Raw genomic sequence first — 15,150 nt, 5'->3', positions numbered from 1 at the left:
GGATGGCTCGGTAATTTAATATGGAGATGAGATGGAAAGGCCACCACAGAAATAAAGGACATTCTCACATTTAAGATGCAGGAATAAGCAAATATGTGGATTTTTTTTCTTGATAAAGAGACAAAAAAATGATACAATGTTGCCAATTTTTGTGTATTGACTAGTTTATTAAAGGAACCCTGTGAAGTCCCCATTTTGTTCATATCTTGTGCACAAAGACACACCTGCATTTCTGTGTGCATGCAATGATTAGTTATGGGCATTGTTAGGATTTTCTTGATACCAATATCGATACTGACACTGCTTATCAGTATCAATACTATACCAACACTTATTGATACTTTAATGCAACAGTCTTTTTACTGGGGTAAGTTGTAACTGGGGGTAAAGGCTGAGGTCATCTCCACAGCAAAGGAGGAGCATCTTGTCTCTAAAATAAGAACTGATGGCCTGGTCCACCTTAAGGTTCAGCCCACCTTAAATGAGCCTGTTGAAGTTGTTGCTAACTTTGGAGCCAAGTTCCTTCAGCAGCATGTAAGACACAGGAATTTGGCTTGTGCCTTGAGAAATTGTCGAATTTATTCACCAACAAAAAGCCTAAAGGGTTTTTTTTAAAGTGTGAGGCAGGTCTCTCCAAGGGGGTCTCAAACTGTTTCAAAGCTGAGGGGGGACAAAACTGAACACATATTGCAATACGGTCACAGCTGAGCAGAACTTGGAGGAGCAGCTTATCACTGGAATGAGAATAGCTTGTAAGATGGACATCTTACAAGGAAAGTCCACCTGTGTCCAAGTTGAAGCTACTTTCAAAGCTAACTGGAGCTAACTCTATTCAGCAGCAAGCAAGACGTGGGAACTTTGCTGGGTCTGTAGCATTTATTCACTGACAAATAGCCTAAACTGTACACCAACTGTGAGATTATGTTTTATGAGTAAGGAAATTCATTTATCTGTTCTCAAGGAGGCATCCAATGCATTTTGGTAAGGTAAGGTAAGGTAAACATAACCTTTATACCAAGAAAGGCTCAATATAGTACCTTACAATGACTGACTGTTTCAGCACTCATATCATCAAATAAATAAATGTATAAATCCAAAGTATTTTTGCTAGAAATAATGGTCTTAAAATAATAATTTAGGATAACTACAAGTCCAGGACCACCAGAAATACAGTTGCTCACATCAAAAGTGTTATTTATGCTCTTCCTCTTTCCCATCTTAAGTTGTAGGAGTCGGGTCTTACTGTAATACTACCACTAAATCAGTCCTTTGCTGTATAATCATTCATGCTGTAAGAGCGTTGCCATATGTGTGTGTGTGTGTGCATGCATATGGTCTGCCTGTGACTCCAGGACCCTTTTGAGAAAAACACATGCTCAAAAAGTAAAGGGCAAAAAGTAATATCATATCCATGGCAACAAATCAATTATCCCAGATGAAGAGCATGAGGGGTGACAAGTAATGGAAAAAGATTAAATGTCTGCAAGATATCCTCAATTGGTCAGAGTAAAAAAGAAATGACCGCACTTTGTCTTTCTCTCTCTCACTCACACGTATTACATGACCTATCACAATCGCTATATCCGGTGAAGTGGAGAGAGTTCCTGCACTGCCTGGCAGTATATAGGAGAAGCTATAACAGTTCTTCCTTAGACCGGGCAGGTATCCAAACAGCCTCCGCAGGCTTTGATGAAGTGTCCTGTCATGATGTCAGCCTCCATCGGTCTCTAGCTCACCTGGGACCTCCCTCACTCTTAACAACTCCTGGCTGAGAGGAACAAACGAAGAAAAAAAAAAAGGAAGAAAAGGGAGGATATAGAAACTGCCCTCTTCATCTAAAGCCTTTGCTTCTCACATACTTCCCTAACCTTGCGCTATAGCCAAACAAAAACTCAAGATATGGATTCATTAATCTCATATCTTTTCTCTCCTTCATCTTCCTCCTCCTCCCTCTCTTCCTCCTGCTTGCTGGCTGTCAGCAGGTTAAAAAATGGCTCGGCACAAGCGAGGGAGAAACAATTACTCATGGCGCAGGCTGTATAGACATTAGAAGCTCTGTACTCCTCTGCGATCTCAGGGCCATGTGTTTCTAATTAAACGGTGCACTGGAGGAATTATCAAAGCTTAGGATTGCATAATGAGCACTGGCAGAAATCTGCAGCAGGCTGTGACACTCTTTGTCTCAAGAGGCACACTGTGGTTATATTGAATTAAAATGGAACCGTGTCAATAAGTGTCTGGGAGAAGATTGTATCCCAGATTGTGCCTTGGACGTGTTTGTGACAAAATCATCACTTAGTCGCGTCAGTTTATACGGTGGTCAAAAAGCAAAGATAAGAAATTCATTCAAGGGAGCTTCTGCAAGGCTGTTTCTATTCATAAAGACAATTCTGCCTTCACATCCCATCTCTGTGCTTTGCGTGATGATCACTAACACCTCCCCTGTTTCTCTCCTCACCAGTGTTCCTCTATCATCACACAACACCAGTTGGCCAGAGACGGACACGGTTGATTTAGCTCGCCAAATGGAGGCATGTTCGTTCTTACGCAGAGAGACACTTCTGTAATAGACGTCGGGTCAGCTTTTGTGAAACATCACACATGAGCCTGCACACGCGTGTGCTTACCACACAAAGCACACACACGCACAATCCTGGTCTCCATGGTGATTGTTTTAGTGCCCATGTGAACTTGCCCCCTGCATCTGTTTCTGTGTTTGTTCCTTGTGTAACAAACCCCCTCCACAATTACTTATTCATAACCACATGACTATTTTCATTTTCTACACAGCGTTCTCTGAGCGCCATAAATGAGCACAATAAATACCAGAATCCAACAACAAGAAATAAGTGCAGGGAACAAACAGTTCCTAATTTCTGTTTTTGTGAGAGCCTGTTTTTGTTTTCCTGAGGATTGCTGGAGACATGATTCACATGTTCACCATTGATGCACACCATCATCACAGTCCAAGTTGACGGTTTACACTTCGAGCAAGGAGGGAGTCCTGCCTGCTCAGTGCTAAAATGGCCATTTAGAGCACTGAGGCCATCTGGTGGTTAAAATGAGAATCACATGTACAAACCCCAAGTCCAAAAAGCTGTGTAAAAAGTAAATAAAAACAAAATGCCATGATTTACAGATCATTTTGGACTTGTTTTCAATCAAATAAAGTACAAAGATAAGATATTTAATGGTCAAACTGATTAACTTAATTGGTTTTTGAAAATATCCACTCATTCTGACCATGTTTCGAAAAAGTTGGGACAGGGACAACAAAAGACAGGGAAAGTTGCGGGATCGTCAAAAACACCTGTTTGGAACATTCAGCAGGTGAACAGGTAAATTTGTACAAGTATCGTGTTTGGATATCAAAGAGGCATCCCCGAAAAGCCCAGTCGTTCGCACACAAGGATGGGCAAGATCCACCACTTTGTGAAAAACTGTGTGGGTAAAGAGTCAAACGGTTTAAAAACAATGTTTCTCAACAACTGTAAAGATTTCAGAGATTTCACATCTATAATCCATAATATCAATAAAATATTCAGAGACTCTGCTTTGCAGGGAGCAAGGCCTAAAAAAACAATATGGAATGCCTGGTAACTTTGACCCCTCTGGTGGCACTGCATTAAAAACCCACCAAAATGGGGAAATGATACTACATGGATTCAGAAATACTTTGGAAAACTGTTGTCAGTAAACACAGTTTGTTGCTGCATCTACAAATGCAAGTTAAGACTCTACCACGCAAAGTGAATGCCAACATCAACAACATCCAGAAATGCTGCCGACTTCTCTGAGCCTAGTGCTCATCTGAGATGGACTGACGCCAAGTGGAGTTAGTCTGCTGCAGTCTGAAGAGTCCACATCTCAGACTGTTTTTAGAAATCATGGACGTTGTGTCCTCCAACTAAAGAGGAAAAGAACTATCCATATTGTGAAGGCCTATTAATGCTGTATGGCACATACAGATTTTGGAGCAACATATGCTGCCATCCAGACAAAGTCTTTTTTGGGAGATGTCCTTGCTTTTTAAGCAAGACAATGCCAAGACACACTCTGCACGTGTTACAACAGCGTTGCTTCATAGTAAAAGAGTTCAGGTACTTGACTGACCTGCCTGCAGTCCAGACCTGTCTCCTATTGAAAATGTGTGGTGCATTATGACGTATAAAATACAGTGATCCCAGACTGTTGAGCATCTGAAGCTGTATGTCAAGCAAGAATATGAAAGAATTTCACTTTCAAAACTTCAACAATGAGTGTCTTCAGTTCCCAAACACTTACTGAGTGTTGTTAAAGAAAAAGCTGATGGTACACAGCCATAAACAAGCCACTGTTCTGAGTTTTGTTTTGGAACATGTTGCATCCATTTCACATTAAATGTCTGGTCCTTGTACTGTATTCAGTTAAATATTGGTCAAAAAGTATTTGGAAATCATTGTATTATGTTGATACTTACATTTTACACAGCATCCAAACTTTTTTGGAATTGGGGTTTGTAGGTTATGTGCTTTAGTGTCATTTTTCTATGGTACATCCTAATCAAGTCATTGTAATGTTTAATGCTGACTCTAGCCAGCATTTTAGCAAATTAGATTCTCATGGGGTACATCTCTCTGTGAAAAGATAAACCTGGAAATGCACACAAAAACATATACAACTTACTGTAAAAAGCAAGGAAGACGCCAGGAGTAATGCGAGGCATGTGTGTCAGAGACTGTGTTTTTAACTGTGTTACGTATAGCATGGATCCTATTCTGGCAGAGGAAAAGAAGTGTGTGTCGATGTGTTTCAGTGTCTGCGTGAAGGTTTAGAGTCATCCAGAGTTTCCTACACACACACACACAGAGACACACTTGTGGTCACGGTATTGGTGAAAGTTTCCTTGCCACACAGAAGAAAACAGCTTACCAGTGTCTGCTGAACTGTCTGAACACCAAACCACACACAAAGTTCAAACTGTCACCAATAAATCTTTTACCCACATAGTTTAGATTTCAAATCACCTGAGAGGGAAAACCAGAACGAGAGGTGACTCTGCTTTAAAACATTCAAGGATCAGCTGCAATGAGGACTGAAAGCTCAGACTATATTATCATTTTATGACGTTTCTGCAAAATATAACACAAGCTACAGTGACCTATTACAGTTCTGCCACTCACATTCTCTGATGCATCGGACATATCCCATGTTTTCACAGAGGTTAAAGTAACTAGCGACTAGTAGGAAACATACTGTTACGTCGGGTAGTTTATAGAGTTTTTCTGCATTTGACTATTGCGGGAAACATTTGAGGAAATTTAATTACACAACTCTACAAGGTCTGGTGTTTTAGAGATGTTAATGTGGAAATGTTATGATATCTTTAAATATAAAGTATGTACAGAGCTGATTTTGGCGACTTGTCACTCCCCACAAAGTTCAGCGCAGCAGGGACTGGTGGCTTTTTATTTGCGGTTAGGACATTTTACATTGCAGGCCCCTTTTGCCGTTTGAATTAGACCTTCAATATGCATAGTGAACGTGAACAATCCTTTTGATCAGGCCATTTATTTTGTTTGCATCTGGTACAACATTTTGTTAACCCAGTGTACATTTTTTTAAAATTACACTAAAACCAAAAAAGTGTTCAACTTAGGGTCACGACCCAAAATGGGTCACAGACCCGTTTTATTGGGTGAAAATAGAGAGAGTAACAGACCTTTATTTAGAGGCAGGCATTTTTTTTCTATTTCCCTCTGTTTGATAAGTTTAATTATTCATATTTTAGCAAGCAGCACAGAATACAACTCAGGAAGCAGCTCTGTGCAACATTAACTCTTCAACAAAATTCAACACGGGGTACAACAACCTGCAAACACAATAGCAAAATATAGCTGGGGTCAAGGAAGGCAACAGTCACCTCACTGATGGTGAAAACTATAAACAACTGTAATGCACATCATATTCCATTGTTAAAAACAAAAACGACAAGTTGACTATCAACATAAACTATCATGCTCTGAACATACTAGGACTTCATTCTTGGATGCATCGCGATTCTCTCTTGAAAAATTATGAATCAACACTGGAAAGTCAACAATCAGAAGTTTAGAACCCAATTATAAAAGCCTGCAACAATTTTCAGGCTGTACGACCCTGAACCAGCCAGATGCTGAAACCTAAAAGACGTCAAACATGTCCATTGTGCTTTCGTTCTAACTAAGCTACTTGTGTTGACCCACTCCCTTTTGCCCTGTTAAAGTTACTGCATTACACGTCTTCTAAGCTTCTCTCTGTTTCAGTGGACAATGCAAGTTCTTTATGAGGCATCACAGTCTTCAAATTTACTTATTGCTGTGATGAAGTAAATTTATGAAATAAATACATTTATCAGTAGCTCATAAATGTAGAGGTTATGGTAAGTCATGATGTATTTTTTTTACATTTGGGTCCCAGGAGGACACCAGATCCCTCTTCTGGGTCTCTAGCTGAAAGAAACTGGGAACTCCTGCTTTAAATCAAGGTGTTTTCAAATGAATAAACCAGCTGCAGGGCAATTTATACAAAAAGAACCACCACTCTTCATTTAATCCCACACTGAAATCCCTTGCAGGACAAATAATGTTGTTTTAGGATCATTTGTAGAGTGTTGGCAGTGCAGATTTCACTCACATTTGCAAGATTTAATAGTGCATGCAATTCAAGGTAAGCCCATTTATTTTGTTTTCTGGTCAATCTGTCAGGTGGGTAAACTCAAAGTCCCTGACTGCTCTGGAGTAGTTTATCGAAGGTGTACAGTCCTGAGTTTCTTCAGGCAAACTTTCCTATGAGAGTGTTACTTTACATGAAAACCCTGAACCTGAAGCTATCTTTGTTTATAAATTACATCAGCTTGTAATCATTTTATTTGCAGACATGTTTCACAGATGGGTCGCAGCAGGATCGACAACTACAACATTCAAAATCATGTTCACTGGATGAATGCTGATTTATTGAGACACGTTTCATTCAAGCCAGTGTTGAAAAGGATATCCAGATGTAAAGACTGTAAAGCTCCCACAGCTGCACACCTTAAGGCCTGACATGCACCTTCCTGTCCGCAGAGAGCAAAATTAAGCTTGACGCTTCAAGAGCTGCATAAACATTATCACACTCCCATGAAATACCATACACTGTTTATGTTTCCAAATCCATGAGATCGCTGATTGAAAACACCCCGTCTTACATTCCCTTCCAGTGTTTTTGATATCAAGAGTAAAAACTGACACAAAGCTAACCCTAAAGTTTCAGATTTTTATAAAAAATATTAATTAGGAGTTTACCCTACCATCAGGAAAGCAATATTTCATGCTTAACCTTCAGATGTTTATGCAGAGAAACTTTTATTTTGAAATCACAGGTTTGTTTCTGCTTCGTTCTCTTTCTGCACACGAGATATGAGCAGTTCCACAGACTGTATGTTAAGATCACTGGTGCAGAAGTCACTTGTAAGTAAATTACAACAGCTGTAAGGGTCAAGTAGCACTCCCAGTTGTTTATGACTGTGCACCCAATGTTAAGTGTATTCATTGTACCATTATAGTGTCAGTCAAGACTCATCAGAAGACCTAGTTAGCTTGCCCTGTATTATTATGAACACAGTTAACGTGGTTTCAGTGATTAATGTTACAACAACAGAGGATGTTTAGTGTTCATGCAGTCACACAGAGTATGTCGATCTCATTTACAGTCCTTAAATGCTTTTAGTTTACACTGGCTATCAGCTCTGAACCTGGTGCACTGATATTGCAAAAAATTAGCATTGTAACGGTTTCAAATATTCAGAATCAATATATATTGAAAAGAAGACAGAAACATGATGGTGCAACATGGCAGCTTCTGTAGAAGGCGGCCCGTGCACACTGTGGATATAAACAGCTCATCCTAACTTTTAAAAAAACAAATCAATCAAAAACAACAAATATTCTTATTTTCAGTTGATTTTACAATAATGAAAACATACTCATGAATATTATTCTGCAAACAAATCAGCAAATCTAACATACTGGATCTTTAAATGGCAGTTAATATAAAATTGTGATGATGTGAGACCGCACCAAAAGTGGTGTCTGTCTCAATAAAAAAGTAAAGTTTAATGTGCTGCATAATATGCAATGAAATGGCTAAACTTAGCAACACTCTTTGGAAAAACTTCTCAAAAGCTGCCTACAGTTATGCAAAAACACCATTCAGCAAATGAGTCTGCTTTCTGAAACAAAGAATGTGCATCTCAGTATGATGCCTGTGCTCATTTAGTCTAAATTCTCAATTAGATTTTGTGCATTTTCAAAGTCCAAACAACATCTTTCTCCTCCCCTTCAACCAATTTGCCATCTGTCTTCATTGCCTATCTTACCTCTCAAGGCCATGTGCTATAATGGCACAGCAGCGCCTCATTGTTTAAGTGTTTACTTCCTAAAGGGCACTCGAGAGTCTGTTTACTGATTACAAACTCTCCATCTCTTTTTCTGCCTCCGAGCTCACACCACTCTCATGACCAAGTCAAGGTCGCTCCCATGCTCTCCTCCGTGCCATCAATCTCAGAGGGAGAAGCAAAACTTCCTCTCACGCTATTTTCTTCCTGTGCACCCCCCCTTTTTTTGTGCGTACAGTATGATAAATACACGTTCCCTCCAAATATCATATCCGCTTCTTCCTCTTCTATTCATCATGCAGCATAAACAAACACAGGTTGACAGTCTAATCTGTTTTTATACAAAAATTTGCATCCTTTCCAGCTCACAGCGCTGTGTTTAAACCAACGCCACTGCTCTTTATTTGTGAAAAACTGTCATGTCATGTTTTTTTTATTGGCCGCATATGTGCGTCAGTTGAACATATGCTGTACACAACCCCCCCAAATTTACAGTATGCATACACACAGAATACTGTTTTTTGTAAAACTATTTTTGCAAACAGGTTGTTGCAGTTTATTGTTTGGTTGCAGCTTTTCCTTTTTAAGAGGTTTTTATATACAAAACACTACAAAGCAGGGTATGTAGGCTTTCTTTATGACAGAACAATCCATGGGGTGTAGAGACAGACTGCAGCCAGCTTGTAAAAGTTTACAGACTCCAACCGTCGCTTTAAACAGAAACACCACTCAGCCCATATAAATTACAGTGTAACGACACCATCAGTGAATGCAGGCATGTTGAAGTCCGGCGCTCCTGACATACTTGAAGCCTGAAACTCCATAGCCTTGTTGGCCTGCTTTACCACATATAAGCAACACCACATCCATCACTTCGAAACACATTCTTTTGACCCGGCAGACACTTCTCTTTGACTCACGCTGGGGAAACAAGCACCACCATAATGTAAGCAAATCTGATCACATACCACAAATCACAATCTATCCCACACTAAAGAATGGGTGTTACACAAACATGCTGATACACAAACCTAGATTATGTAAGCATGCTAATTTAACTGTCAGTATTTATCAAAGTGGTTGATACTGGTGAGGTACACAACAGGCCATCACTCTCTGAACTTTCAGGCACCGTTTCCGCACAAATTCCGGCTTTATCACAGTTTCACCAGGTACCGCTATAGTACCTGTACTGGAAGCGCAATACATCACAATGTGGTTGTGTAACCCTGCATGCTCCCCGCCATCTGTTTGGTATCAATCAACACCCTCATCAACATGACGCTCATCATCATTATCAGACAGCAGGCTTTTCAAACGCTGTCTTGAAACACTTTTTGAAGTTTGTTTCCATCTAAACTCACTCTCCCATGGACAAAGACCCTCCCACACACACTGTGAAACACACACATACATACCTCAGAAACCACAGCTTTCTCAACTGTGGGGGTACTGGGAAGCAAGTGAGAAACATTTAGGGGTCCGGGGTATGTACTCATAACCCGCATTTCAAATCACTAAGTGACATGTTATAGTTGTGTTTAAACACTGCAACCTTATCTCTGGGATTCAATTTGATTAAATTTCCATTTTCACCATCTTAGTTTATTGTGTTAGCATGCTAACATTTACTAATAAGCACTGACCACAAAGTAGGTTGTGTCTAGATGGCAACCCCAGACCCATGAAAGATCTCATGAGGGTGTTCATTTTAACCCAAACTCATCTATCCCTGACCAAGTGTTTTTGTCCCTAAACCATCCCAGATCTTAATCACAGACTTGTCATATTATAAAACATAATTAGTTTGTACAGCATGCACAATGAAGAAATAACATGTACAAATCTTTCAAGAGTTTCACAAATCTAGGGATACAATCTAGCCACGACCCACAAGGGTTAGGGTTAACTGAGACAGACATTTTGCAGGTATTGGACACCATTGTGATGGTGCTGGATGTTAAAGGATCTCCAAAGTAATCAGGCTCCATTCTGAGGGAAACATACATGCTGGTACAAAATTTCATGGCAATCATTTCAACAGTATTTCAGTCTGGACTGAGTAAATGACCGACTAACCAACTAACCATCTGACATTGCCATCCCTAGATCTACATTCTTAGCATGGCTAAAAACGATCAAGACAATCCTAAAACCTAAAGCTGTCATGTCTTCCTTCTACAGACTTCACTGATCAGCCACAACATTAAAACCACTGACAGGTAAAGTGAATAGACTGATCATCTCATTACAATGCACCTCTCAAGGGGTGGGACATATGAATGAGATGATGTGATGGAAGTACCTACCAAAAGTGGTCAAAGAAAGGACAATCAGTGAACCGACGACAGAGTCAGAGGTGCCCAAGGCTCACTGATGCACAAGAAGGACTTATAAGACAATATTACAATATTAGGCAGGTAGTTTTAATGTTGTGGCTAAACAGTGTAAGTGGACATGATGTGAAGTCAGTCATAACTTTCAGAGGGGACACAGAACAGCTTAAAGTTGGTTTATGCTTGGCATCATCTTTGTCACTTATCTGGGCAACAAACTCAAAGTCTGGGCAAGTTGGTGGAGCCCAAGTAAAGCTGGATTGAGTTGAGCAACCTACATGTGTGATAATTTAGCATGACAGCATAGTGGATCTGCCATTTAAGTCCAACAAATAGTTTGTTTTAAGCCAGCAGCTCCAAACAATTTTGGCTTATAGCCCTTGAAAATGAAGCCTTGACTCTCTTAAGTGTTTACATACGCACGGTGGCCATTTCAACCAAAGATTAGAATTGCTTTAATTGGATCTCAAGATGTAAAATTATCCAGCAAACCACAAGAAAAAAAGCAGAGATTACAAAGTCTGAAAAAATAAATACAATTTTGTGCTGCAGCAATGTTTTTATCTGTTTTTCAAACCCGTTTATCATCTCACGAACCCTGTGGTGGCCTATTTTTTGCTTTTGGATCTAAGCGCCACCTTTAAAGGGCTCTGCTTCTTGGCTCACACATTAAAATCACAACACTGCAGCTGTGTTATCTGTTGTCTTCATTTGGCTGATTTTTTATTTCCCACTTTAGACAAAAATAAGAAAACATTTATGAGACTAACTCGCGATCAAAGATTGTACTGACGCCCCATTCTACACACATTTCGTAAATGTTTGCTAAAGAAACCAAAATAGACTCCCACTTCTTCTGTCAATTACAACTGATCATCATCTGATCACGATGTGAATTCACAAATCAAAAGAAAATATTTGCATCACCTCAATAAAGTTAGTAGATTCTGAGAACATAACTGCTTTTGAAGCACACAAACTGACTGACATCCTAACTTGTTGTGGCAGAGAAGTGTTGACTTTGTATTTAGGGGGAAAAGTCAAAGGATTTGCTATTGATTTAGTGCATTATGAACACTTTGTTATGAAGCAGTGCAAAGTACTTTATTATTCCCAAATGGAAACTGCACAATAACAGGAGCTAAATCACATAGAACACTATGACAAACACAGGGACACCATGAGGTAGATGAGTAATAAAACATGCACGTCTGGATGTAATGTATGTCCATGTTGGTGCCTACACTCATTTCTAAATGCCATTCAAAAGTAGTTTTTACTCAATCAGGACAGGTATTAGGTTTCAATTTATGTTGGCATGCTGGTCTTCAGGCACCTAAGCTTTGACGTCCACTGCTGAACTTATCTACACACGCCATCTCCTTCCCTACGCCTTTGATCCCTGAGGAAATCTGTCAAACACATTTATGGCCAGAGCTAATGTGTTGCAGGCCATATGCAAACTTGCTGAGAGGTGAGTCAGAGTATGAACGTAAACATAGATTTAAATCTGACAAAAAAAAAAAACAGGTTCTGTTTTGGACCAAACGTGAATCACTAAATTTCATATTAGAAGTTGAGAATTAAGTCACAAATGTAGCTACTTTGTTGGAGCCAACAGATGGCAACACTGGACAGGTACTCTCTGTCATATTTGTGTGTTTATTTATATGCAACTATTACGTAATGCTGCAGTTTTCTGATGAAGGAATTCTGTACAAAATCTAGCCTCTTAGAGACCTTGGAAATCTTGCTTTGAAGTCCATCCACTAACCCTAACCCTAAAAGCTGACAAATGCTTCCTGACGTTCAACCTAATCTTACCCACCTTTGTAGCGTTGTCTGTAATTGTGATGGCCTTAACTTCAAAGCCGTCCTCCACCAAGTGTTTACATGCAGGCAGGTCTAGTCAACTACAACAGCCAGTCAAAGAACAAATCCTTGGACATTGATGTAATCCTAGTTTCAATTCAAGACGAAACACTTGCAGTTGCAGACTCAGGCTGTCTGAGGGACATGGGCCAGAAAAATAAAATAAAAAAGGGCACCAGAAGTTGTGATGCACCTTGTTGCATTTTGTTCAGTGGAAGGGCACCCTACAGGGCACTTACCACATTTTGTTCACTAGAAATGAGCCTAGAGGGCAATTTATCACGGTGTCTTGAACATTGCACCATTCTAGATGGCCTTTCATCACATTTTGTGAATTGATAGAGCCCCACAGAGGGCACTTTATCCTGTTGTCTTGCGCATTGTGCCAATCTAAACAGCACTTTATCACATTTTGTTCACTAGAAGGGCACCCTAGAGGGCACTTTATCAAGTTGTCTTGAACATTGTTCCACTCAAGATAGCACTTTATCACATTTCGTTGACTGGAAGAGCACCCTAGAGGACACTTTATCATGTTCTGTTCACTCCAGTGGAAAAAATGAGACAGAGGTCTCTTAATTACATAGTCTTGGACATTGGGCCACTCTAGCAGGAACTTTATCATGTTTTATCTACCATAGGGGCATCCAAGAGGACACTTTTGCTGCATTTTTTTTGAAGAGGGGGCACCAAATGGGGCAAACCCCACTACACCCAGAGTCCCCCAGTTATTTATTGTCTTCCTGATCTTACCACAGACATGTAGGCAGAGGCGGTTTCAAGAACAATGCAAATACAATGAATCCTTATCCACACTTGTGCACCTTCAGGCCTGTTACATTTAGCACAAAATGTGTTACAGAAGTCCTTTCCCACACATCTATTATGCTAAGGGCGCCGCACTGTTCGATCACCACAACTGAGGTCTTAAGTATTTCAGCACATATTAAACACAGGTGCACTTTCGGAGACAATAGCTTGCGATATGCCAAAATCCATTTTATGAGAGCTAAACAAATGCCTTATGGACAGAGAAAACCCATAACTCAAATGTGTGATAGAGCGCTGACATGCAAGGGGACATATACAGAACTGTACAGAAGTAAGTGCATTAACTTAGAATGTGGAGATGGCGTCAGTCCATTGTTTTTGCTCATTCCCGAAATGCTCTGTGCAAGCATTTGCGTAAATCTGCAGGTATTCATGTGTATTGTACTTTATCTCTGCACATGCAAACACAGTCGATCAATGATATCGCAACATGTGTTCTTAGGTAACTTCTTGTGCCGTCCTATTGAAATATCGCCCCTACGGCTACAGTGTGATGAGGATGGAGGGTGTAAGTAGTGTGTGTATGTGTGTGTGTGTGATGCAAAGGGGCCTCAACACATGGGAATGCTGAGTCTCCAGCTGCTCTTAATTCTCCCTCATGGATTTCTTCTGGCAAAGGGTGTTAACCGCATGCTAATGTGTGCAACCTTGCTGTGTGTGTGTGTGTGTGTGTGTGTGTGTGTGTGTGTGTGTGTGTGTGTGTGTGTGTGTGTGTGTGTTTCTATCTTGTCACTACCAGTGTGGCCTCTTTCTGCATCATAGTGTGTGTGACATCTGCAGGAAATGAGAGCCATCCTCCTATAGCTGATGAAGACAAAGGGACTGACAGACTCTATAGGCTAGCTGAAGCCAAAACGTTGGAGAACATCCAAACTCTTTTTAAAACTTTGTGCCCTTCTTCCTAAATGGGTGACAATGATAGATCGCTGTGAACCGACACAGTGTCTTGTAAGTAATCTGGAGCTGTGGAGGAACAAAGAAAAAGGAGAAAGTCGTGCTTCAAAGACAAATAGTTGGGTCATATGGCAACAATATAGCACAAGCAATAATGCACAATCTATGCGCATGGCATAGTGTTTGATATATGGAGACTTTGCCTCAACAAGGCCCTAAAACCACACGAAACTGCACTAGCGCTACAGCATGAATAAATGTGGTTTGAACTGGGAATCCTACAAGATTTTCCGATGCGGAATTGTGGGAGACCCCACACGTAACAAGTGTTTTCACAATGCTCTCCAACTAAAGCCCACACACTCCGGGATAATGTGAACGATCTCAACCTGAGATCTCACTCCAGCTTACACTATCTGGCAACACTTTGACACTGCTTATTGTGTCTTGAGTAAACACACAGAGACAGATTTTAAAAAGATGATTTACATGAAACTGTGGCTGTAAACACATAGCCAGGACAACTTCGAAGCGCAAATTGGATTTGACGTGTGTAATCAGAAGAACTAGACAAGTGAATTTTTAGCATGAAATTCAGTTACTTTTGAAACCACATCGCTGCAGCTTGTTTAACACAGTGAGTAGCAGAGTTGGGTTTGGTTCATAGATATAAAAATGTAGATACCATGTTCACAATTTGACGTGCGTCTGCCCATCCGACATATTGCAGCGGTCAAGATCTGCTGGTAAACAACACACAGTGCAGATTTCAATACTGTAACCAACTTAAATCTGAACAGATTTTTTGAAATTTGATTTTTC

This window comes from Lutjanus erythropterus, chromosome 22, assembly GCF_056507025.1.
Source record: "Lutjanus erythropterus isolate fLutEry1 chromosome 22, fLutEry1.hap2, whole genome shotgun sequence".
In the NCBI taxonomy this organism is placed as follows: Eukaryota; Metazoa; Chordata; class Actinopteri; order Lutjaniformes; family Lutjanidae; genus Lutjanus; species Lutjanus erythropterus.
Note: the sequence above shows the minus strand (reverse complement) of the source record.